This window comes from Lissotriton helveticus, chromosome 1_1 (assembly GCF_964261635.1).
Source record: "Lissotriton helveticus chromosome 1_1, aLisHel1.1, whole genome shotgun sequence".
Taxonomy (NCBI): Eukaryota; Metazoa; Chordata; class Amphibia; order Caudata; family Salamandridae; genus Lissotriton; species Lissotriton helveticus.
This window is the reverse complement of record NC_136057.1, coordinates 985,546,018-985,571,523: the sequence shown is the minus strand read 5'-3', so window position 1 is coordinate 985,571,523 and position 25,506 is coordinate 985,546,018.

Sequence of the window (25,506 nt, the reverse complement as noted above, 5' to 3'; positions counted from 1 at the left end):
AACTGACCCTGAACCCTAAAAATACCCCTTTACCCAAAAACTGAAAACTGACTCTGAACATAAAAAATACCCCTTTACCCAAAAACTAAAAACTGACCCTGAACCCTAAAAATACCCCTTTACCAAAAAACTGAAAACTGACCCTGAACCCTAAAAATACCCCTTTACCCAAAAACTAAAAACTGACCCTGAACCCTAAAAATACCCCTTTACCAAAAAACTGAAAACTGACCCTGAACCCTAAAAATACCCCTTTACCCAAAAACCCAAAACTGACCCTGAACCCTAAAAATACCCCTTTACCCAAAAACCCAAAACTGACCCTGAACCCTAAAAATACCCCTCTACCCAAAAACCCAAAACTTAAATTTAATTTCCAAAACCAATTACTTTTATTTACGAAGTTAATTTTATTTAATGGTCAATTATTAATTAATTAACAAATGTAATTAATTTACATATTTAATTAGTTATTATTAAATTACTCCCCACCCTATCCCCCTATAAACTCACAACCCACTACAGAAATTAATTTACTAATTATTATTTATTTATTCTTTAAATATTTATAATTACCAATTATATTTTAATTATTTACAAAATAATAATTAATTAACAATTATTATTAATTTACATATTTAATTAATTAAATTTAAATTACTTCCTATTCCCCTATAAACCCACAACCCGCTACCGAAAATATTTTACTAAAATATAATTATTGATCAATTAATCAATAATTCTTAATTACCAATTATATTTTAATTAATTAACAATTAATAATTAATTAACAATTACTATTATATTACAGATTTAATTAATTATATTTAAATTACTTCCCACCCTATTCCCCTATAAACCCACAACCCGCTACAGAAAATATTTTACGAAAATATAATTATTGATCAATTAATCAATTATTATTAATTACTAATTATATTTTAATTAATTAACAATTAATAATTAATTAACAATTACTATTATATTACAGATTTAATTAATTATATTTAAAATACTTCCCACCCTATTCCCCTATAAACCCACAACCCGCTACAGAATAATATTACACAAAAAATTAAAAATATTATTAACTTACCTTAAATTCGATATTTTTGTTGTCTATATTATGTCTAGTCGATATTATGTCCATTCTATATTTTTGATTCGATATTATGTCCATTTTAGTCGATATTTTTGTTGTCTATATTATGTCTAGTCGATATTATGTCCATTCTATATTTTTTACTCGATATTCTGTCCAGTCGAAAAAAACAACTCGATATTATGACTGCACACCAACTCAAACGGGTTTAAAACACAGTTTAATTTATTTTGCGGACATCTTCTGTTAGTTGCACGAATGTTGTATCGAGTTTTACGACCCTAGTGTAATTTTCCCGATTCATGCCCTTATATAGGTATAATTCACACTACCCTTATAAAGGCATAGAAATCATACCCATATTTAGACATAGCCATTGCAGTCCAAATACAGGCATGGCTACTTCCACTAGTTCCAAAAAGCCACAACGATTTCTTGGAAAACTCGGCTTCAGCAGTCAGGGACATCCCCTTTCTTGAATATTGATTTGTCCTAGAAATCATGGCGTTTTCAAAGAACTACCATTCCCTTGGAGTTCTTTGGTGATGTTATTATGTCCGACTTTACGTCAAACCAGGCACCTTCAAGGTATAAATATGCCCACACTTGCCCTAGTAAACACACAGTGGTTTGGAGTGGTTCGACTATCTACTTGCCCGACGCAGCTCGCTACAGCAAGTGCCGAAGAAAGCCAACCCTCCAGCTGACGCACTGACAGACACTATTGCACTTCCGTAAATTGATAAAAACATGGCTGTTTAACCAATAAGCGGCAGCTCTCTTGTCAGATGGATTATACTATGGTCATCTATCCGTCAGTTACCTTTTGATCCTGCTCAGTTCATAGCGCCGAGACGTCTAAGGGCATTTGTTGCGCTCTATAAGTTTCAAAAAATAAATAAATAAATAAATAGAGGCTGCCTTTCTCTCGCTGAGAATTCAGCTCCAGTGTTTCCAAACTCCCCTTGTGGGGTGTTGGGAAATCGAGTCCGAAGACAGAGATACCAGACCTCCTTCATTCTAAACCAAGGTACGGAGCTTATTAGACCCTAAGAGAAATCTTGGATAGATTCTTGGCAAAGAAACTAAATCTATGCACTTACTTCTTCAATCGTACTAGACTTAGGTTAGGTACATCGGGGTAGGCGTATTTTAGAAACACCAGTTGAGTACTTTTAGTCTTTGTTATTTATGTATGTATCTTATGGCTTAGAAACCATACCATGCTTTTACAGTATTATTTTATAATACTCTTCTTACTGTACGCATTATACTTTAAAGTCAGTATTACGATTGTAGCAGTTAATTTCTTCTGCATGAGAAAGAAGACTGCTCAATAAATACTTTTATTAAAAACGCTTGTCTCTCTATTTCTCTACACCTCTGATGAAACGAAGCATGCACAATTGAGTAAAATATCTATCTATTGTTTCCACGACTCTGAAGATCAGTTTTATTCTTGGGGAAACAAAGTTGTCATGTTTATGCGGTTGTCAGAAACTAATCTCTTCTTTTGTAGAAAGTTTCTAGTGACCTCTCAGCTAGCTGGCACTCACAATTAAGTCTAATATACTCGATAGAGACCTAGTCGACTCAAGTCCTACATCACATCTATAGGATATATTATTCCAATGTGCAGAGCCTATTGAGACTATAGGAACTATACTACACAAATGTGAACCAAATTAGTAAAGCAGCCGGTTACGGCGCTGAGAAATGGAAAATTCTACTTTTACATCAAAAAATCGATCTCGAAACATTGGTCTCTTCTTTCAGATCTACCGGAACTGGTCGATAAGCCATTGTTTGCGTTCAAAAGAGGGACGAACCTGAGGGATAGGTTGGTTCATGCCTATCAAAATAAAGATATCCATCTGGTGGATAATATGCGACAATTGAGTCCACTACAAGGACACTATAAATGTAACCACTGTACAGCATGTGCCACTACAGTCAACACTAAACAATTCATTTTGAACAATAAGACTTTCATATTAAAGAACTTCTCGAATTGCATTACAACAAATGTTGTTTATTGCATTGAATGCCCTTGTGGCCTGAAATATTTTGGAAAGACTTCACAGCCTATTAAGAAACGAATTCTGCAGCATCAATCCAGAATTCGCTGCCATACGGAGAACGCTCCTCTTGTAGATCATTACTCTGCTAAAAAACATAGCGAAAATGAACTACAGTGGTGGGTAGTTGAGGTGGTAAAACCCTCAATTAGACAACCCAATGTCGACCACAAGCTGACACTCAAAGAACAACGTTGGATTTGTCTGGCAGAATCAGTTAAATTTGGTCTAAATTCCAGTACAGAATGGCATGCACTTGCCTGTCTTACCTAAAGTACAGCAGGAGTGACTTCTTAGATAATCAGCTAAAATGATTTCAGCACATATAGTAAGAGGAATCCTTAACTTGTTGTGCATTTTTCTGTATGTTTTATTTAATTTTATTTTACTGTCTTATTGACTTTTAACAATGATTGTTTATTAGCTTGGTTTGTCATTTGAAATTTCGGCATCTTTACAAATATGGGGTATAGTCATTACTACACTATGTCTGCTATATATATCCCATAGAAAATTAATTCACAATGACTCTGCAAGATCCCTTGTCAGACATTGAGCTATGTTCCCTGAATAGCATCTCCCAAGTAGCATTTTTTAATATTTTCGTTGATTTAATCGAGCGCAGGTGCATGTTTTTCAAATGCAACACAAATCCTACACCACATTCATTGATGTGGTTTCGATAGGCTGAGGTTACACGAATATTATCTGACATACATTTTTTCAATCGTTAATATCCCGTTCCAATATGGCGACGGCTTTTAAATACATCTAAGCAAGACAGCTTGAGTCCTTTTTCACTCTTGCACCACTTGTTTCATTTCCGGGACATCGTGTTTAAAAATCACAACCTGGTTCAGCCCCCTTCATTGACGCTCCGGCATGTCGACCGATTACGCTGTTCTTCGACAACACAAGTAAGTCAATGATGCTAGTTAGAAACTATTCAATGAATAATGCAGGGTATACTGATCCCTGGGACTCAAGCGCTATTGAGGTATTATTTATTTTTGCCTTAAATCAAATTTTTATCATTAAACTGCAAAGCAACTGAATCTTCGGTTACATGCAGACACAGATGGTCTGTTTACACTAACCCCGACCACGTGTAATTGTTTAAATGTTCTGTCACGTCTTTGGTGATATATAGTTTTTTTCAGTGGGCAAGACCATCGACCCGTTTCTTAATTCTAAACGTATCTCAATTGATTTACATTAACAACAAAAAGACATTACCCAGTTATTAATTTATACATATCGTACACTGCTAGTAAGGATATGCCACATTATTTTAGCTAAAGAAGGATTCTAAATATCGGTGTCCCTCTTTCTTATAGAAACACGAAATTTCTAGCTGTCTGTCAATCATACAACGGAATTTTTCCTTATATACCAGAGTAAAAGGTATGTTATTAATTACATTTACGCGTTTTGGTTTTCCTCTCATCATGCGCAACCCTACACTCATAGAATTATTCATTTTTTTAGATTTGACTAAACCAACTGGTGACCGCCTCCACGTCTTCTGTCGTCCACCCAACTATTTATAAATATCCTTTTGAAATTTCAGGTGACAAACATATTCTCTGATGTCTTAGTGTTTGAAGTGTTTAATGGATGCATACCCAATAGGACCTAAAATGTGGCCACCTTTGAGCTCAGTGTCGCAGAATTGCAAATATTTTATTCCATGGAAACAATGTCTGCAAAATACTAAGAGATTTTCCTTGTTTCTTGCGATTAAGCTGTATGTAAGATTTATAGCTCAATGATTCATATGCTGATTTAGTGTCTAATGAATTTGATTAACATTACTCAATAGAGCATGAACTGTGGCCATTTTTGAGTTTACTGTTGAATACGTTATTGCATGGCAACAATTTTTATAAGATATCAAGATACATTCCTCTGTCTCCGGTCATTTGGCTGGATACAAGAATCATGGCTGAATGATTAATCATTGATTCAATTGTTGATCAACTGTCTAATGATTTTCACTACCAAGCTTTACCAGGAAGGGGTAATAGACTTGGTTTTAAAATAGACAACATATGCTAAGCCTGACACATGGAGTTTTATTAATAATTTTTAAAATATTTGATTATGTATGAGTCGAGTGACGATTTATTGGTATTATTAGTTAATTTTGTTTTGTTCTAATTTAGGGAGTTTTTTCTGCAATGAAACAATTGGTCCTGATGATGGTCTACATGACGACTGCATATTAGACCGAAACGTCGACACCTCCATCATCTCCAACAGTGTTGTGTTGTCACCAACATACGACCATTGTTTATTAATTATTTTTGGTTGTTTGATATATTCACCAGGAGTTGATGTTTTAGCTGTGAACTGAAGGGTTGTTGCTATCTATACCTCTGTTCTCAGTTTTTGCTTGAATTCATTTCTAGGTATCCGTCTCCCAAGAAGTAAAACTATTGTCCCATCACTAAATACAGAATAAGTGTTTCAGAAAAATAATTTACTCTCTCCGTGTGTTCTTTTCCTTTTTCATTTTCCTTCCTCTGATTGATTCCACCCAATAATATATTGTGATATTCTGTTGATACACTTGAGTTTGTTACACAGGTACGACTCACAACTAAGATTCTTTGTTCCAAAATAAGTCCCTTGTAGCACACTGTGACTTTAAACACTCAGTGCCCAAGCCTACAAGGGTTTATTGGGTTTCCCCTGCCTCGAATACACTTTTACATCTGTGGCACAGTAAATTTGAAGGAAGGTTTATGATGTGTTTGGCACATTTATTAGAGATTAGCACGCGTTACTGTTTATTTTGAGTTTACAGCATTACAGCCCATATATGTTGGTGCAGCTGCATACACATTTCTGTTCTTTTCAGTATTTCTGTTTTTATTTGGCATATATTTCTCACAGTACAATTGGGCACATGGATTTATTGCATATTAAGTTAATTGATTGGATGTTTTGAAGGTTTGTTTTGGTTGATGTTGTCGAAGATTTTCTACAAGATTAAAAGGCTTTCCTTAAATTTCAGTTACCCTTGAAGAAGGGCTATCAGACTGAAATATCTTCATGGTTAACCAGGATGTGTTATTAAATCCATTGCATTGCAAGATAAAGCCTTGATGGGCGTGTCTACAGCATTTGGAATGCAGTCGCCTCCAATGTTGAATGAAAAATTACAGAGGAAAATGGAATAAACATGGATTAATTGGAAGAAAAATGGAGTTTGGTGTTTACCTTAGTAAATCACGACAGTATGGGTGTGCAACTTGTGACTGGAGCGAAACGATGAATCAGCTGGTTTGGATTTTCTTGTCCTAGTTATTTGTGCCTTCTGCCAGTGTCTTGGGTCACAGGACTGTGAATGGCTCTGCTGTTGGGGTTTGTTTATTTCTCTCAAACTGTAACACAAAGGAGGCTTAGGTGTGGACAGGGTTGTCCATCCATGAGTTAGGGGAGCTCTTCCCGGCCCCACTTGCATTTCATTGGGCTTTGCCTTGTGTACACCCAAAGGAATCTGACACCTTTCCTGTCTTGTCTTTTGTCATCTCAGACAGCTTGGAGCCTAGTCTGGAGAAGAACTTTCCAGAACTAGATGTAGGGGTTAGGGAGGGAGTCCCCCCCCCCCCACTAGACATCCAGAATCACTCTTCAGAACACTCCTGTACCTGTGGAAGTTACAGAAGGACTGCCAAGCTACCAGAGGAATACCCTGTTGCTTGAAGGACTGCCGTGCCGTCTGAGAAGGAAGATTGGACCTACTTGCCTTCATCTCAGGCTCCCTAGAGTGACTCCAATGGTCAGTTGGCTGTCCTCTTGTGTGAGCTAATGGGACATAAGAAGCTTCTTAGTCCTCCCTGAACCTGCACATCTGACCTGCTGCAACTGGGACCTGAACCAAGCCGCTGGCCTCTTCTTGAGTGAGTCCCTGATCCCCAACAGTGCCTCCCAGGTCCTGGACCACTAGCGAGCATCAGACAGAACTGCTCCTTACCTAACTGAAGGTACTATTAAATCTGGCGCAAGGCAACGGAAAGCCCAGTGAAGTCTTGCCACTGAGAGCTTCGTCAGAACCGATGCTGAGTAACACAAAACCTCACAAAGCCTTGGAGCACAGCCGTAAGATCCATCGGACCTGATGCAGAGTGACACAAAGCCTCACCACACAGCTGAGAGTTTCAGTGAAATCAAATGGCGAGTGATGAAAATCCCCAAAACGTCTTGCCACATAGTTAAAAGCCTCCTCTGGACTGAAGCCAAATCATGAAAAGCCTCACAAAGCCATGCCACACAGGCCTTGCTCAAAGGACATCAGGAACAACTTCCAATGGATCAAACTTTGCCTTGTGCCCGGTCTGCACTCTATCATTGTCTGAACTTGTGACTGTTTCACGGTCCACCCTAACCAGATATGCTATTTTGCACTATTTACACTGAAAACTCTAAAAGTACATATCTTTGGTTGTACTGATTGGAATAGTACTCTTCTGGTTTCATTTAATTTATTAAAATGTACTCTAGTTTTCCAAGTTGGATTGGAGTTTTTCTTTTGTTGTGTTTTCATTTTTTTTATTATGTTTTATTGAGGGTTTAAATCATCCAAACTCATTACAACAGCACAATTATGTCAAAATTCCCAGTACAGTCAAATCTTGCAGAATAACCATACATTATATTCTCAGCAGTTTCCACATATGCCAAAAATCACATTCAAAGAAAGAAGGGAAATAATTATGAAAGAAACAATACCTTCCTGTCTACAAAGAGTACATGAACCGCGGATATCTGCACTAATGCTTGCTGCATTACTTTGGTTTGGATTAAAGATTCTCAATAAGTAAACTGTAACAGTTAAAACTTTACAGATGTACCCCCACCCTCCCCCGTCACTCACTTGTAAATTCACTGTGTCTGCCATGTACCACTTCATCTGACTACTTCTAACCTCAGGGTGATTATCCGGTTTCCAGCTGGAGAGCGTCTTATTGCTGCACCTCCACTTCAGCTATAACTTGGTCAGTTTGTGTTCCCCCTGATCCCTGCGTGGTGGGACCTCCCCCACTGGGACCTCTCAGTTCATCTCATTCCAGGCTCTAGCCTCCTCTTTTATCTTTTCATATTTCCTGACTCCCCTCATTCTAATTAGTTCCGCTGTTGCCCATTCTCATAGATCCTTGGCCCAGCCATTCACCTTGGGGGGTTGGGAGCCCATCCAACTAATCGCCACCCTTCTCTTGGCCAGCACCAGTCGCAGTTGGAGAAATCTACGGTTAAGTTACTTCCCTTTAGGGCTGGGAAGAAGGACCAAAAGTATTTCCCTAATGGACTAGGGTAGCGTCCATCCCATCACTTTTCAACGGCACTCTAATATTGAGTCCCAAAAGGGTCGAAGCTTCGGGCATTCCCATAACATGTGTAAGAATGGGGCTTCATTATATCCGCACCTGGCGCAGCAGGCAGAACGATCCGGACATATTTTATGAAGCACTTGTGGAGTCAGATAGGTTTGATGAACAATATTACTTTGTGTAAGTTTAAATCTGGTATTGGAGCTAATCTGTTTAACTCCTTCATGTACCCTTTTCCACTCAGAGGCAGTTAAGGACTCTTCTAATACTGCATCCCACTTAGTTTGGACCGGAAGCGGGTGTGTCTCGAGGTCCTCCCTCAGTGCCCTATAAATATGGGATACCTCTGGCCAGGGTCACAAGGGCCTAAAGGGTGGCGGTAATAGGCAGTTCCACCACCAAAATCTTTGCATACTGGAGGTACGGATGTCTCTGCCCAAGGTAAACACAGATTATGTTTCCTCTCTGGTTAGAAACCTCTGTCCCATATACAGATCGTTCATCAGCTGGCAACCGCCTTCCACCCACTTTGCAATTGACATAGTTTGACTTATTTATTTGCCTAAATGGGACTACTGCCCACAGTGGGGCTTCAGGGGCATAGGGCGCTTTACGCACCACTACCTTGACTGCTGAGTCCCAGATATACGCCACATGTCTAATAATATACAGGAGCTGTTTTGGTACCAGCGATCCAATCATGAGGAGATCCGGGACAGGAATCCCTCGATGAGTACCCGAACAACAGCTGTTTTTACCAGTTGTTGTTCTCATCAAACCACTGTACAGCATGCTGGAGCTGTGTTGCCATATAGTAGAAATCCAGCCTAGAAACCTCTAGTCCTCCTCGTTCCCATGGTCTCTGCATTGTAGTTAACTTTACCTTTTTCCTTTTATTCCCCCACAGTAGATCAACTAGTAAATGATCCAGCTGGAGGAAGTATGCCTGTGATCTATGATAGAGCGCGTTTTGCATTATATACAAGCAGGACAACCATTTTTTTAGGGCAACTCGCCCCATCAGGGATAAGGACAGGTCACACCAGAACCCCAAAGATTTGCGGATACCCTCCACACATTTCCCTATGTTATGTTTCAAATAAGCGCCATGCGTATGTATCAGCCGGACCCCTAAATACCTCACTCTGTCTGTGACCCAGGTCATCCCCACACTGGGCAATTCCCCTACTTCTTTATAGCTCAGGCTTCCCATGGATTAAGGCAGAGGCCCGAAATCGCACCAAAAGCAGCGAAATCTTGAAAGAGTTCCGGGACCTCTTCCCTGGGATGGCAGAGATATGCTAGAGTATCATCCACGTACATTGATACAACGTGCACTGTTGGACCCAACTGGATACCCCACTTCAACATCTTGCTCTGCAACGTAATCGCAAAAGGCTCCAGTGCGAGAGCGAAAAGGAGCGGCGACAGGGGGCTGCCCTGCCGAGTACCCCTCTGGAGCTCCAAACTATCAGATACTTGATTGCGAAGCCGGTCTAGAGCCGTCGGTCTATTATACAGCAGTTTCAACCAGCTCAGGTAGTGTTCCCCCAATCCCATCCTAACAAGTACTGCCCAGATGTATTCCCATTCAACAGTGTTGAATGCCGCCTTATATCCAATAGACACAGGGCCCAATCCACGTCTTGCAAGTTTGGCGCATGCCAAACATGTGCTAGATGTCATAAATTATGTATGGTGTTTCAACCAGGGATAAATCTTGCTTGGTCATTGTGGACCAGATGGGTCATATATGTTTGAAGTCGTGCCGCCAGCACCCCACTAAGTATTTTTGCATCTACGTTTAAAAGAGATATGGGCCAATAGGAGCCGGGGACAAGGGATCTCTCTCTGGGTTAGACAGCATGGATACTAGAGCCTCCATCATGGTTTTAGGAAGTGCCTGCCACTCAAGTGCCTCGCTGAACACCTCAAGGAGATGGCCCACCAACTGAGATGCAAACATTTTGTAAAACTCAGGAGGCCATCACTGCCAGGACATTTTGCCGACTGCATATTCATCATTACCATCAGTAACTACTCACCAGTAAGTGGTTCCCCGAAGTCCTCGGCTTCGGCCTCCTCAAGGGTGGGAAGTGGTATTGCATTGAAGTGGTCCGGCAATGCTTATGACCGGGCCTGAACGGCCGCAATGCACGTCTGTTGCAAATGTGTTGCGAATTCTTTAAATATTGTCGTTTGTGTATAGACCACATCCCATTTAATTGCGGAGTTGAAGCACCGACACCTGTTCTGTTTCTGTGTGAATCAGTCAGGCTAAAAGCGCTCCAGACCTATCTCCCTCCATATACAGTCTTTGCCTATATGTAGAATTTTGTGTTTCTCCAATGCGACCAGGCCTCAAGTAATTCCCCTTTAACCTGTGTCCACTCTGCCATATCTGTCGGAGTTTTTTATAGTGTACTCTCTAAAAAGTGTAATTATGCTTCCAAGATATCTATATTGGCAATGAGTTGGTGCTGGACCCCATAGGTGGTCCTCATGCAGACTCCCCTGATCACGACTTTCATAGCCTCCCATTTAGTGGCTCTGGCAGATGTGCATCCCCAATTTTCAGTAAAGTAATGTCGGAGGGCGTCCACCATTGTCTATACATATGGAGGGTCTGTAAGTGCCTCTGCATGGAGTCTCCAAAGCAGAATGGATGGTCGCCCTGGTCTGCTGGCAAGTGTCAGCAACAGAGGGGCATCATCAGACATATAATGCAGTAGATGGCAAATTGCGTCTGTCGAAGCGGAAAGTCCTGAAGAGAGGCAACAATAGTCAATGCAGGAAAAGGTGTTACCCGCTAGAGTAAAACAAGATAACTCCCTTATATTAGGGTTGCATGCTCTCCATTCATCTCTCAACTGCATACCCCAAAGTATACCCGTGAGGGAATCCACCATGCAGGGTTAAGTGTATTCCCTTTGGGGTTCTCTATCTAATTTCCCATCAAACACATAGTTGAAGTCCCTGAAAAGGAAGATCTTAGCCCCGATGTAAGGAGTTGCTGCTTTCAAGACAGCAGGTAAAGTCAGTCCAGGTAGGGGGCATAGACATTAATAATACAGATCTCCCTTCCTTTCCATCTTCCAAACAGAATTACACAACGTCCCTCCGGATACAGAACATGTTGAATATGCTGAAAAGGTACTTCCGGAGCAACCCACACCAATGCCCCCCTTGCGAAACCAGAATATGAGGTGGCATAAATCTGTCCCCTCCAGCGTTTACGTAGGCTCACTATGGAGTTCCCCCATATGTGCGTTTCTTGTAGTCCTGCTATTGCTATTTTATATTGTTTCATGAAAGCGTCAATCCTACTACGGCTCTCAAGGCTAGGCAGCCCTCAGACATTCCAGCTAAGAACCCTTAACGTCTGCACTGTAATGGTGATATTGCAATAAGTATCTAATGCATATCACACCTCCTATAGTACCGCTCTCTTGGAAAGTCCAAATCTGTGCATCATGTCATGATACATTGTAACCTCTAAACTTTCCCAACTAACAAACCAACATATAAAAATCCAACATAACAATCCCTCCTCCCATCCCCCGGGCAGTAGTAAAGATCTATAAATGCATCCTAAGGTCCCTATATGAGACATTTCACCCCACACCTCCCCCATCCCCCATTTCCTATTAGTTCTTCAATATCTGTATGGCAGCTCTAGGGTCGTGACCCGGTAGAGCGGTTTCCAAAATATCACCAATTATGACTAAGTAAATGCTGTGCAAGAGAGCTGGTAACGTCAGGGTGCGAGATTGCTCTCCAGCTACCCCGGCAGAACCACACTCTAATGGGGTGTCCCCGATCCGGCAGCGATTCAGTTCCCAAAACCTTAATACACTGGGGTGGCTATCGACCTATATATAGAGAACAACTTAACGAGAGACTAGAGGGTTATGAAGCAACCCTTACATTTGAAATATACGTCCCCTGAATACCTGGAAAATGAAATACAATTGAATGTCTCAGGAGCATTTAACAATAATACATGGCCAACTTATCTGCACATTTCGGCATGCAATATGTATCTCATGTGGGCTATTCATGTCCACTGCCTGGCCTTTCGTCTTCCTGCGCAATGTCTGGTGTTGTTGCCACAGAGTCTGGGGCCAACTCCGAGTCTTAAGCTTGCACTGTTACGTTCCACAAGCCATGATGCAGCCTAAGCTAATTGTTCTCTTTTGTTGCTTATGTCGGGTAGGCTGTCTGCAACCTCTCATTGGGGCCTCCGAGGAAGATGCTCCAACAGAGCTCGTAGAAGGGATCAACCGCCTTCCCTCCGGAGCCCTAGCATCTAACCAGTCCCTTGTCTCCTCAGCAGAGAAGAAGAACTTTCCACTCTGAGCTTTGCCTGGAACATAAGACTATACTTCAGGTTAAGTCTCGCAGCCGCAGATTGATTGCAACCAAGGTCTTCCTTTGTTCCTGAACTCGTTGAATGTAGTCCGGGTACACTTTAATGGAATGCCCCTCGAAGAAGAACCGTCGCCCGCTATGAGAGAGCTGGAGCAAAAGGTTGCGATCTCGACAATTATAAGGTTGCGATCTCGACAATTAAATAGCTTTGCTATGATAGGGCGAGTAGGTGCCCCAGGTCTCGGGAGGGTCGCCTGCACTCTATGCGCTCTCTGCACGCTGAAAAATGTTGATAGTTGTTTAGGGGCCATTTCTTGGGAGATCCAGTTTTTCAGGAACAAGTCCACCGCGGGACCCTCCGCTTTTTCTGGAAAACCCACGAATCGTAGATTCCCCCTGTGCGACCACCCTTCGGAATCCTCCGCACGATCATCGAGTTTAAGCACCTGGTGCTTTAGTTCCACCACTATGGCGCTAAGGCTCTTGACCTGTTCTTTTAACGTATCAGTGTCTTTTTCTGTGACTGTCACTCTGTCGGAGACTTTCCTGAGGTTACAACGCAGAAGATTGACATCTATGGCCACTGCGTCACTCTTTTTAATCATGTCATCTCTTGTGGACTGAACAGCGTGCAGAACATCCAGCAATGTCGGTGTATCTTCAGTCTCTTCCTCCTGTGGTCATGTCTCCCTTGCTTGGTTCCTATTGGCTTCTTCGGGCCATGCGAGATAGGTTGGGCATAATGCAATATTTTGTTGGACTGTGCCTTCACCGGTTTATCTTTCCCCATATTGCTCCTCAAACAACGTGGGAGGATCCCCTGTATGATGTCTCCCACCGGGGGAGCAGCAAAAATGGTGCTCTGCTGCACTACTGTCCTGTTCCGAATTTGTCCTCGGTATGGCTCCGATCTTAGCTCAGGCTGCTCTCTAGGGTACGTTCAAAGAAACGTGGACCAGCCGGTCAAGCATATCTCTACCTGTTTCTCAAGGCAATCAGCCTAGGGAACGCTCCCACATAAGGAAGTCTGGTGGCTCAAGTCCCTGCACCTACTGAAAACAAGTTATCCCTTGATACACTCAATCAAAGAAACATCCTATCAATGATAGAATTCATGTCAAGCACAATACCAATGAATAAACCTTTTTTTTAAAACGATCTCACACGAGATTCTTACTATAATTAAACATAAAGCTACCACTTAATCATGCAGTTCAAAATAATTTTAGATTCATTAATTTGGAATATACACTAGTTATAAAAACACAATTTGTATTATAAAATACATATATTCATACATAACAAATCAATTTGACATAATTAAAAACCATAACATTGATCAAATCAGGACATAACATTACATTGTGTAACACTTATACCACAGAGAACCCAAATATATAGGGAAAGAACGACAATAGACAATACACTTTGTCTTTAATACCACATGTCCCTAGGAGTCATTTCTACAAGCTAAGCCTGGATACATGGACTGTAATTTGTATCTGCAGGTCCAACTTGTCCTCGGGATAAGGTACAGAAATGCTTCGACTCGTTTCGATGGATATCTGGTTATTCCATCGTTATCATGACAACAAATATGTGGTATTTTTGATTATTATACCCTGTATGACAAATATATTAAAAAATATTTAGAACCTTAAAATGATTGTGCTGTAAACATGATTTGCAATAACATGCTACTCACATCTAGCTACCGTCTCAAAAATTCATTTTAAATCTATCCCAATTTGTATTGCAACTGGATGTGTTATCCTCTGCCGTTACACTAATGTCTTGGTCATATAATACATTTCACCAGTTGTATAATATGTTTCACCAGTTGTGTACAATGCATATCAACATTTCATAAGAATATTTCAAATGTAACCCTTCCACACAAGATGTTACTGTTTTTAGAACCTTTATACTTATGGTTTCCTAGCAATTAAACAACATTCTCACATTATCTCTTTTTAAGTGATTTGTTTCTGAGAGACTTGTGCACTGTAGCTGACCACACAGATCCCTGTATTCAGTTTCTGCTCACATAATCCAATCAACACCATACTCGCTGTGTAACAGTTGGGCATTCCTCAATATCATACCCATAATTGTGCAGTTAACCAGCTTGTACACGGGATGAAAACCAATCCTGTTACAATGCACCATTATCACTACTAGCATCTCTTCTACCTTAAACTCCGCCCCGGGACACCTATCTCGAGACCTATAGTTATTTATGTGCCTACAAGGGGCATACTCATAGCTCTCACCTTGATCAAAGAAGTGGTAACTGCACTTATTCTTGTTCTTTTTAGGATTCGAAAACTGGTATGCCTATAGAAACCCTAATAAAAGAGAATATTTTATCGTAGTATTCTCCACTACTCTGCACTCACTACTCACTACTCACTACTCTGCACTCACTACTCACTACTCTGCACACTCACTCTGCACTCACTACTCACTACTCTGCACTCACTACTCTGCACTCACTACTCTGCACTCACTACTCTGCACTCACTACTCACTACTCTGCACTCACTACTCTGCACTCACTACTCTGCACTCACTACTCTGCACTCACTACTTTGCACTCACTACTCTGCACTCACTACTCACCACTCTGCACTCACTACTCACTACTCTGCACTCACTACTCACTACTCGGCACTCACTACTCACTACTCTGCACTCACTACTCACTACTCACTACTCTGCACTCACTACTCACTACTCACTACTCTGCACTCACTACTCACTACTCTGCACACTCACTCTGCACTCACTACTCACTACTCTGCACACTCACTCTGCACTCACTACTCTGCACTCACTACTCTGCACTCACTACTCTGCACTCACTACTCTGCACTCACTACTCACTTACTACTTTTTAGTTCCATCCTTAGTGCCCTTTAGTATTCGGTGGTTCCATGCTACAAGGGTAAGAACACCGCCTTCATTCTTTGAGTCAGGCTAGCCTTAAAACTTTAAGAGCCTGAGCTCCTAACATATCTTCACTAAAGGGTCGGGTCTGGTATATCACAAGCTGAGGGGTCTGTTTTCTAGAGGTAAGCGTGGTGGCTTGGGTACGATTTGCGATGGCCAACGTTTTATTAACTTACAAGAGTAGCGTCACCAAGTTTGAAAATGTTAATACCCCCAGGTCGAGACGTTTCTACTCCTTCACGCCGACAACTCTTTGGTACCCCGGGGGTGTCAACTAGAGCGCAACTCTGTTTTTCGTGAGAAGTCCTGCCTCCTCGTGCTTCTGTCAGTCAGGCCCTCGAGCGCGCTCTCGTTTCTCCTCCCTCCTCCCCTTACCTCCTCCCGCAAGCTCGGCCCCTGCCTCCCACCGCTTTCCTCTGCAAGCCGCTCGGTGGCGCCCCCCTGCAGTCGGTGGAAGCGCACTGCAGCTGCCCCACTCCCCGCGCCTCTCGATGTGAGCCTCCCGGCGGAGCTCCCTCGCTCTCCCGGTTCCATTTCCGTGGGATCTGTTCCTTCTCCACATCTGAGCGCGCATCCAGCTCGGCGCCGCTGGAAAGGTAAAGCCGCAGCCGGAGCTTGGGAGGGAGCTGGGCTGGTGTTCGGGGAGCAGGGAGAGAAGGGTGCTTGGTACCGAGGTAGCCAAACGCTGACCAACATAACTGCCCCTTGTTAAACGAGACCCCCCAGTCCATGACGTTAACTGCTTTCTGGACCCCTCCCCCAGCAATGAGTTCTCCCCGTAAGCTGAAGTCAAGATGTCTGTTGAGGGGGAGGACGGCGCCCAGTGTGAATCCTCATGCCCTTGTCATTTCGTTGGGTGGAGGGGACGGTCATGCCTCCTGCCTAGTAAAGCATGGCTTAAGCCTCGGCCGAAGCCTAGCTTCCTTGGGGGAGTTGGGTGAACACAGGGCACCTCTGCCCACTGGAACCTCCCGCTGTGGCTGCTGCTGAGTGTCAATATTTACAGTGTCTCAGTGACTTTCATATCCTCTCATTTGCACTGTCTGTCCTCGCTTCACGCTGCTCAAATTCTCTGATAAACATCCCCGCCCTCAGCGTGCCTTTAAATGACAGAAATGTATCGTTTATGTGAAGCTCCTCCAAGCAATAATGTTTGGCAGAGCCATAAAATGCAGCTTGTATGCGCGTGTGTGTATGTGTGCGGGGGGGGGAGTCTCTCTGTATGTATGTGCGTGGCCGCTTGTGTGTGTGTATGCGCATGCGTGTGTGCTTCCCAGGAGACAGCGCCAGGCCGCAGCGCTCGTTCGCATGCGCGTGTCAGTTTGGAATCGCCTCCAAGGCGATTCGCGCGGCCAGGATTGTCTCCTGGGAAGCTCACACGCCAACAGAAGGTTCTCGGCGGAGACGCGCTTCGCGCGGCTAGCCGAGACCTAAAAACCTCCCCTTTAAGTTACATTGTACAATGCGGGTAGGGGAAACTGTGTTTGGGTTAATTAGTTCATGTATCCACCCAGTCCCTCTCTTAGCGGCTCCTCTTCTCATCTGATTATCTCATGAATACCCCGTCATGCTTACTCCCTTCGCAAAATAGAAATGAAGGACCGCTGGGATGCCTTCATTTAAATACCGTCTTGCGATCTCTCATTGGTTACTACATTCCCAGTGGCCCGTCCGCATTATTGTGCTGATCTGCCACTCATGTCCTGGATAGGGTGACTAACCGCCCGTAAATTTCACGGACAGTCCGTAATTTCGGCCTTCTGTCCGTTGTTCGTGAAGGATTCTTTAACGGACGCCATTTGTCCGTCATTTTAACAGGGCACCGGTTGCCCCACCCTAAAGTCAGCACAGCTTGCGCCCACCTCCCTTCTTCACTCCAATGCTGCCCCAAATCTCCTCAGATACTCAGCAGCATTGGAGCGTCACAGCGGAATGGCAACCCTCACACCCCCAGGCTTTGATGACATGTTAAGATGTGCTTCGAAGGTGACTGAGAGGGAGGGGCTGCAGGTTCAGGAGCAGCGACATCTATTCACATGCAAACAGCCCTGAATGTGTCATGTCTCTGCTATTTAGAGGGGGGCTCACACATTCCATTTCTACCGAGGGCCCCAAACATCCGAGACTCGGCCAGATTACACCCCTGATTACACCGAGGCAGCACGTGCTTCTCTTCACCGAGCTTAATTACTGTCACTAAATTGTAAGCAAACCTCGGTTCTTCAAACCTGCAGTCTATAATGTAATAAAATAAAGAAATGGCACAATCGCACCCACACTTATTAACAAAGTATGGAGGACAATCAGTACAATCAGTTCTCTTAGAGTATCTCCCACCAACCGCCATGACAGAATACAGAAAAAAACTAAAAACAACGCGCCCTGGTTCACACCTGACTTAGCCTCCGCACATCTAATCTGCAGGAAAGCCGAGCGCAAATGGCGTCGAACCTATGGCAACGACGACCGCTGCGACTATATCCTCCAGAGGAAAAATTATCTCTCCGCCATCAAATCGGCCAAGAGGGCGTTCTACGTAAAAGCCATCAATGAAGCTAGCCAAAAACAAAAAACACTCTTCACGATAGTAAAAACCTTTACCCATCCCAAAACCCTCCAACCTGAAATCCCCCCCTCCCAAGAGCTATGCGACAAGATCTCTGAATATTTTGATAAAAAAATTACTGCTATCCAAAAGAGCTTCCCTCCTCCTCAAACGCTCTATGGACTCTCCAACCCAGGTCAACCTTGCTCGACAGCTGGCAGTCTTAAAAACTTCACCCCAGTCACCCTGGCCCAAACCAGAGATGCCATTCTCTCGTGCAAATCCGGCGCCCCTTCCGACCCATGCCCCCCCAAGATCCTCCACCAAATCATTGATGAGATCAACCCCATCATCAATGACATTATCAACCTGTCTCTCAGTTCTGGATCTGTTCCTCGCTTATGGAAAAGGGGTGTTGTCAAACCGCTTATGAAAAAAGCCAATAAATCCCCAGTGGACTTGACCAATCTCCGTCCTATCACCCTTCTCCCAGCTCTGGGAAAAATAACAGAACAGTTAGTACATAATGAACTTAAATCCTTTCTGGAAACCCACAACCTACTTCACCCTCAACAATCGGGGTTTCGGCCCAAACATTCAACCGAAACTGCTTTAATTGAACTGACCGACTCCATCAAAATGCTGCAAGATCAAAGGAAGAAGGCCATTCTGATCCTTCTCGACCTCACGGCAGCATTCGACACCATTTCCGATTCCATTCTGATCAACAGATTAATGGATATCGGAATCTCGGGCTCAGTACTATCATGGATCAGATCTTTTCTCAATGACAGGTCCCAAATTGTCGCCCTGGGCCCCTTTCAATCTAAAGTGAAACCAGTCTCCTCCGGAGTGCCCCAGGGGTCCATCCTTAGTCCCCTTCTTTTTAATGTTTATCTCATCCCTCTCCTCACCCTGATTGAATCATTCGGCATAACTGTCACCTCATACGCCGATGATACTCAGTTGATCATCCCCCTAGACGATAACTCCAACTATGCTGAGCGCAATCTCAAACATTGCTTAACTGCTGTATTCCATTGGATGGACTCCAACCACCTCCGCTGTAATTCAAATAAAACAGAGATCCTTCCTATCGGAAAGAACGCCTCTTTCAGTCCTGCTCTCTGGTGGCCTGATAATTCTGCCGCCCCCCCCAGACCGTCTCCACCGCTAGAAACCTCGGGGTATTCTTCGACTCCGATCTCTCATTTGACCATCATGCCACGACCATGGCCGGCAGATGCTTCGGCAATATTAAATCCCTCAGAAACTTTTTTGACTTTCTTCCTTTAGATTCCAGAAAAACGGTAACAGCAGCCCTCATTCTTTCACGCATGGACTACTGCAACGGCCTCCTGGCAGGGACCAAGAAGTCCACCCTCTCCAAACTCCAAAGTGTTCTGCATGCCGCTGCCCGTCTGGTCTTAAAACTACCTCGCAAATCCTCAATCTCTTCAGCCCTAAAGATCTTACATTGGCTCCCCCTGCACAAGAGAATACTACTGTCCTGTTCCGAATTTGTCCTCGGTATGGCTCCGATCTTAGCTCAGGCTGCTCTCTAGGGTACGTTCAAAGAAACGTGGACCAGCCGGTCAAGCATATCTCTACCTGTTTCTCAAGGCAATCAGCCTAGGGAACGCTCCCACATAAGGAAGTCTGGTGGCTCAAGTCCCTGCACCTACTGAAAACAAGTTATCCCTTGATACACTCAATCAAAGAAACATCCTATCAATGATAGAATTCATGTCAAGCACAATACCAATGAATAAACCTTTTTTTTAAAACGATCTCACACGAGATTCTTACTATAATTAAACATAAAGCTACCACTTAATCATGCAGTTCAAAATAATTTTAGATTCATTAATTTGGAATATACACTAGTTATAAAAACACAATTTGTATTATAAAATACATATATTCATACATAACAAATCAATTTGACATAATTAAAAACCATAACATTGATCAAATCAGGACATAACATTACATTGTGTAACACTTATACCACAGAGAACCCAAATATATAGGGAAAGAACGACAATAGACAATACACTTTGTCTTTAATACCACATGTCCCTAGGAGTCATTTCTACAAGCTAAGCCTGGATACATGGACTGTAATTTGTATCTGCAGGTCCAACTTGTCCTCGGGATAAGGTACAGAAATGCTTCGACTCGTTTCGATGGATATCTGGTTATTCCATCGTTATCATGACAACAAATATGTGGTATTTTTGATTATTATACCCTGTATGACAAATATATTAAAAAATATTTAGAACCTTAAAATGATTGTGCTGTAAACATGATTTGCAATAACATGCTACTCACATCTAGCTACCGTCTCAAAAATTCATTTTAAATCTATCCCAATTTGTATTGCAACTGGATGTGTTATCCTCTGCCGTTACACTAATGTCTTGGTCATATAATACATTTCACCAGTTGTATAATATGTTTCACCAGTTGTGTACAATGCATATCAACATTTCATAAGAATATTTCAAATGTAACCCTTCCACACAAGATGTTACTGTTTTTAGAACCTTTATACTTATGGTTTCCTAGCAATTAAACAACATTCTCACATTATCTCTTTCTAAGTGATTTGTTTCTGAGAGACTTGTGCACTGTAGCTGACCACACAGATCCCTGTATTCAGTTTCTGCTCACATAATCCAATCAACACCATACTCGCTGTGTAACAGTTGGGCATTCCTCAATATCATACCCATAATTGTGCAGTTAACCAGCTTGTACACGGGATGAAAACCAATCCTGTTACAATGCACCATTATCACTACTAGCATCTCTTCTACCTTAAACTCCGCCCCGGGACAGCTATCTCGAGACCTATAGTTATTTATGTGCCTACAAGGGGCATACTCATAGCTCTCACCTTGATCAAAGAAGTGGTAACTGCACTTATTCTTGTTCTTTTTAGGATTCGAAAACTGGTATGCCTATAGAAACCCTAATAAAAGAGAATATTTTATCGTAGTATTCTCCACTACTCTGCACTCACTACTCACTACTCACTACTCTGCACTCACTACTCACTACTCTGCACACTCACTCTGCACTCACTACTCACTACTCTGCACTCACTACTCTGCACTCACTACTCTGCACTCACTACTCTGCACTCACTACTCACTACTCTGCACTCACTACTCTGCACTCACTACTCTGCACTCACTACTCTGCACTCACTACTTTGCACTCACTACTCTGCACTCACTACTCACCACTCTGCACTCACTACTCACTACTCTGCACTCACTACTCACTACTCGGCACTCACTACTCACTACTCTGCACTCACTACTCACTACTCACTACTCTGCACTCACTACTCACTACTCACTACTCTGCACTCACTACTCACTACTCTGCACACTCACTCTGCACTCACTACTCACTACTCTGCACACTCACTCTGCACTCACTACTCTGCACTCACTACTCTGCACTCACTACTCTGCACTCACTACTCTGCACTCACTACTCACTTACTACTTTTTAGTTCCATCCTTAGTGCCCTTTAGTATTCGGTGGTTCCATGCTACAAGGGTAAGAACACCGCCTTCATTCTTTGAGTCAGGCTAGCCTTAAAACTTTAAGAGCCTGAGCTCCTAACATATCTTCACTAAAGGGTCGGGTCTGGTATATCACAAGCTGAGGGGTCCGTTTTCTAGAGGTAAGCGTGGTGGCTTGGGTACGATTTGCGATGGCCAACGTTTTATTAACTTACAAGAGTAGCGTCACCAAGTTTGAAAATGTTAATACCCCCAGGTCGAGACGTTTCTACTCCTTCACGCCGACAACTCTTTGGTACCCCGGGGGTGTCAACTAGAGCGCAACTCTGTTTTTCGTGAGAAGTCCTGCCTCCTCGTGCTTCTGTCAGTCAGGCCCTCGAGCGCGCTCTCGTTTCTCCTCCCTCCTCCCCTTACCTCCTCCCGCAAGCTCGGCCCCTGCCTCCCACCGCTTTCCTCTGCAAGCCGCTCGGTGGCGCCCCCCTGCAGTCGGTGGAAGCGCACTGCAGCTGCCCCACTCCCCGCGCCTCTCGATGTGAGCCTCCCGGCGGAGCTCCCTCGCTCTCCCGGTTCCATTTCCGTGGGATCTGTTCCTTCTCCACATCTGAGCGCGCATCCAGCTCGGCGCCGCTGGAAAGGTAAAGCCGCAGCCGGAGCTTGGGAGGGAGCTGGGCTGGTGTTCGGGGAGCAGGGAGAGAAGGGTGCTTGGTACCGAGGTAGCCAAACGCTGACCAACATAACTGCCCCTTGTTAAACGAGACCCCCCAGTCCATGACGTTAACTGCTTTCTGGACCCCTCCCCCAGCAATGAGTTCTCCCCGTAAGCTGAAGTCAAGATGTCTGTTGAGGGGGAGGACGGCGCCCAGTGTGAATCCTCATGCCCTTGTCATTTCGTTGGGTGGAGGGGACGGTCATGCCTCCTGCCTAGTAAAGCATGGCTTAAGCCTCGGCCGAAGCCTAGCTTCCTTGGGGGAGTTGGGTGAACACAGGGCACCTCTGCCCACTGGAACCTCCCGCTGTGGCTGCTGCTGAGTGTCAATATTTACAGTGTCTCAGTGACTTTCATATCCTCTCATTTGCACTGTCTGTCCTCGCTTCACGCTGCTCAAATTCTCTGATAAACATCCCCGCCCTCAGCGTGCCTTTAAATGACAGAAATGTATCGTTTATGTGAAGCTCCTCCAAGCAATAATGTTTGGCAGAGCCATAAAATGCAGCTTGTATGCGCGTGTGTGTATGTGTGCGGGGGGGGGAGTCTCTCTGTATGTATGTGCGTGGCCGCTTGTGTGTGTGTATGCGCATGCGTGTGTGCTTCCCAGGAGACAGCGCCAGGCCGCAGCGCTCGTTCGCATGCGCGTGTCAGTTTGGAATCGCCTCCAAGGCGATTCGCGCGGCCAGGATTGTCTCCTGGGAAGCTCACACGCCAACAGAAGGTTCTCGGCGGAGACGCGCTTCGCGCGGCTAGCCGAGACCTAAAAACCTCCCCTTTAAGTTACATTGTACAATGCGGGTAGGGGAAACTGTGTTTGGGTTAATTAGTTCATGTATCCACCCAGTCCCTCTCTTAGCGGCTCCTCTTCTCATCTGATTATCTCATGGATACCCCGTCATGCTTACTCCCTTCGCAAAATAGAAATGAAGGACCGCTGGGATGCCTTCATTTAAATACCGTCTTGCGATCTCTCATTGGTTACTACATTCCCAGTGGCCCGTCCGCATTATTGTGCTGATCTGCCACTCATGTCCTGGATAGGGTGACTAACCGCCCGTAAATTTCACGGACAGTCCGTAATTTCGGCCTTCTGTCCGTTGTTCGTGAAGGATTCTTTAACGGACGCCATTTGTCCGTCATTTTAACAGGGCACCGGTTGCCCCACCCTAAAGTCAGCACAGCTTGCGCCCACCTCCCTTCTTCACTCCAATGCTGCCCCAAATCTCCTCAGATACTCAGCAGCATTGGAGCGTCACAGCGGAATGGCAACCCTCACACCCCCAGGCTTTGATGACATGTTAAGATGTGCTTCGAAGGTGACTGAGAGGGAGGGGCTGCAGGTTCAGGAGCAGCGACATCTATTCACATGCAAACAGCCCTGAATGTGTCATGTCTCTGCTATTTAGAGGGGGGCTCACACATTCCATTTCTACCGAGGGCCCCAAACATCCGAGACTCGGCCAGATTACACCCCTGATTACACCGAGGCAGCACGTGCTTCTCTTCACCGAGCTTAATTACTGTCACTAAATTGTAAGCAAACCTCGGTTCTTCAAACCTGCAGTCTATAATGTAATAAAATAAAGAAATGGCACAATCGCACCCACACTTATTAACAAAGTATGGAGGACAATCAGTACAATCAGTTCTCTTAGAGTATCTCCCACCAACCGCCATGACAGAATACAGAAAAAAACTAAAAACAACGCGCCCTGGTTCACACCTGACTTAGCCTCCGCACATCTAATCTGCAGGAAAGCCGAGCGCAAATGGCGTCGAACCTATGGCAACGACGACCGCTGCGACTATATCCTCCAGAGGAAAAATTATCTCTCCGCCATCAAATCGGCCAAGAGGGCGTTCTACGTAAAAGCCATCAATGAAGCTAGCCAAAAACAAAAAACACTCTTCACGATAGTAAAAACCTTTACCCATCCCAAAACCCTCCAACCTGAAATCCCCCCCTCCCAAGAGCTATGCGACAAGATCTCTGAATATTTTGATAAAAAAATTACTGCTATCCAAAAGAGCTTCCCTCCTCCTCAAACGCTCTATGGACTCTCCAACCCAGGTCAACCTTGCTCGACAGCTGGCAGTCTTAAAAACTTCACCCCAGTCACCCTGGCCCAAACCAGAGATGCCATTCTCTCGTGCAAATCCGGCGCCCCTTCCGACCCATGCCCCCCCAAGATCCTCCACCAAATCATTGATGAGATCAACCCCATCATCAATGACATTATCAACCTGTCTCTCAGTTCTGGATCTGTTCCTCGCTTATGGAAAAGGGGTGTTGTCAAACCGCTTATGAAAAAAGCCAATAAATCCCCAGTGGACTTGACCAATCTCCGTCCTATCACCCTTCTCCCAGCTCTGGGAAAAATAACAGAACAGTTAGTACATAATGAACTTAAATCCTTTCTGGAAACCCACAACCTACTTCACCCTCAACAATCGGGGTTTCGGCCCAAACATTCAACCGAAACTGCTTTAATTGAACTGACCGACTCCATCAAAACGCTGCAAGATCAAAGGAAGAAGGCCATTCTGATCCTTCTCGACCTCACGGCAGCATTCGACACCATTTCCGATTCCATTCTGATCAACAGATTAATGGATATCGGAATCTCGGGCTCAGTACTATCATGGATCAGATCTTTTCTCAATGACAGGTCCCAAATTGTCGCCCTGGGCCCCTTTCAATCTAAAGTGAAACCAGTCTCCTCCGGAGTGCCCCAGGGGTCCATCCTTAGTCCCCTTCTTTTTAATGTTTATCTCATCCCTCTCCTCACCCTGATTGAATCATTCGGCATAACTGTCACCTCATACGCCGATGATACTCAGTTGATCATCCCCCTAGACGATAACTCC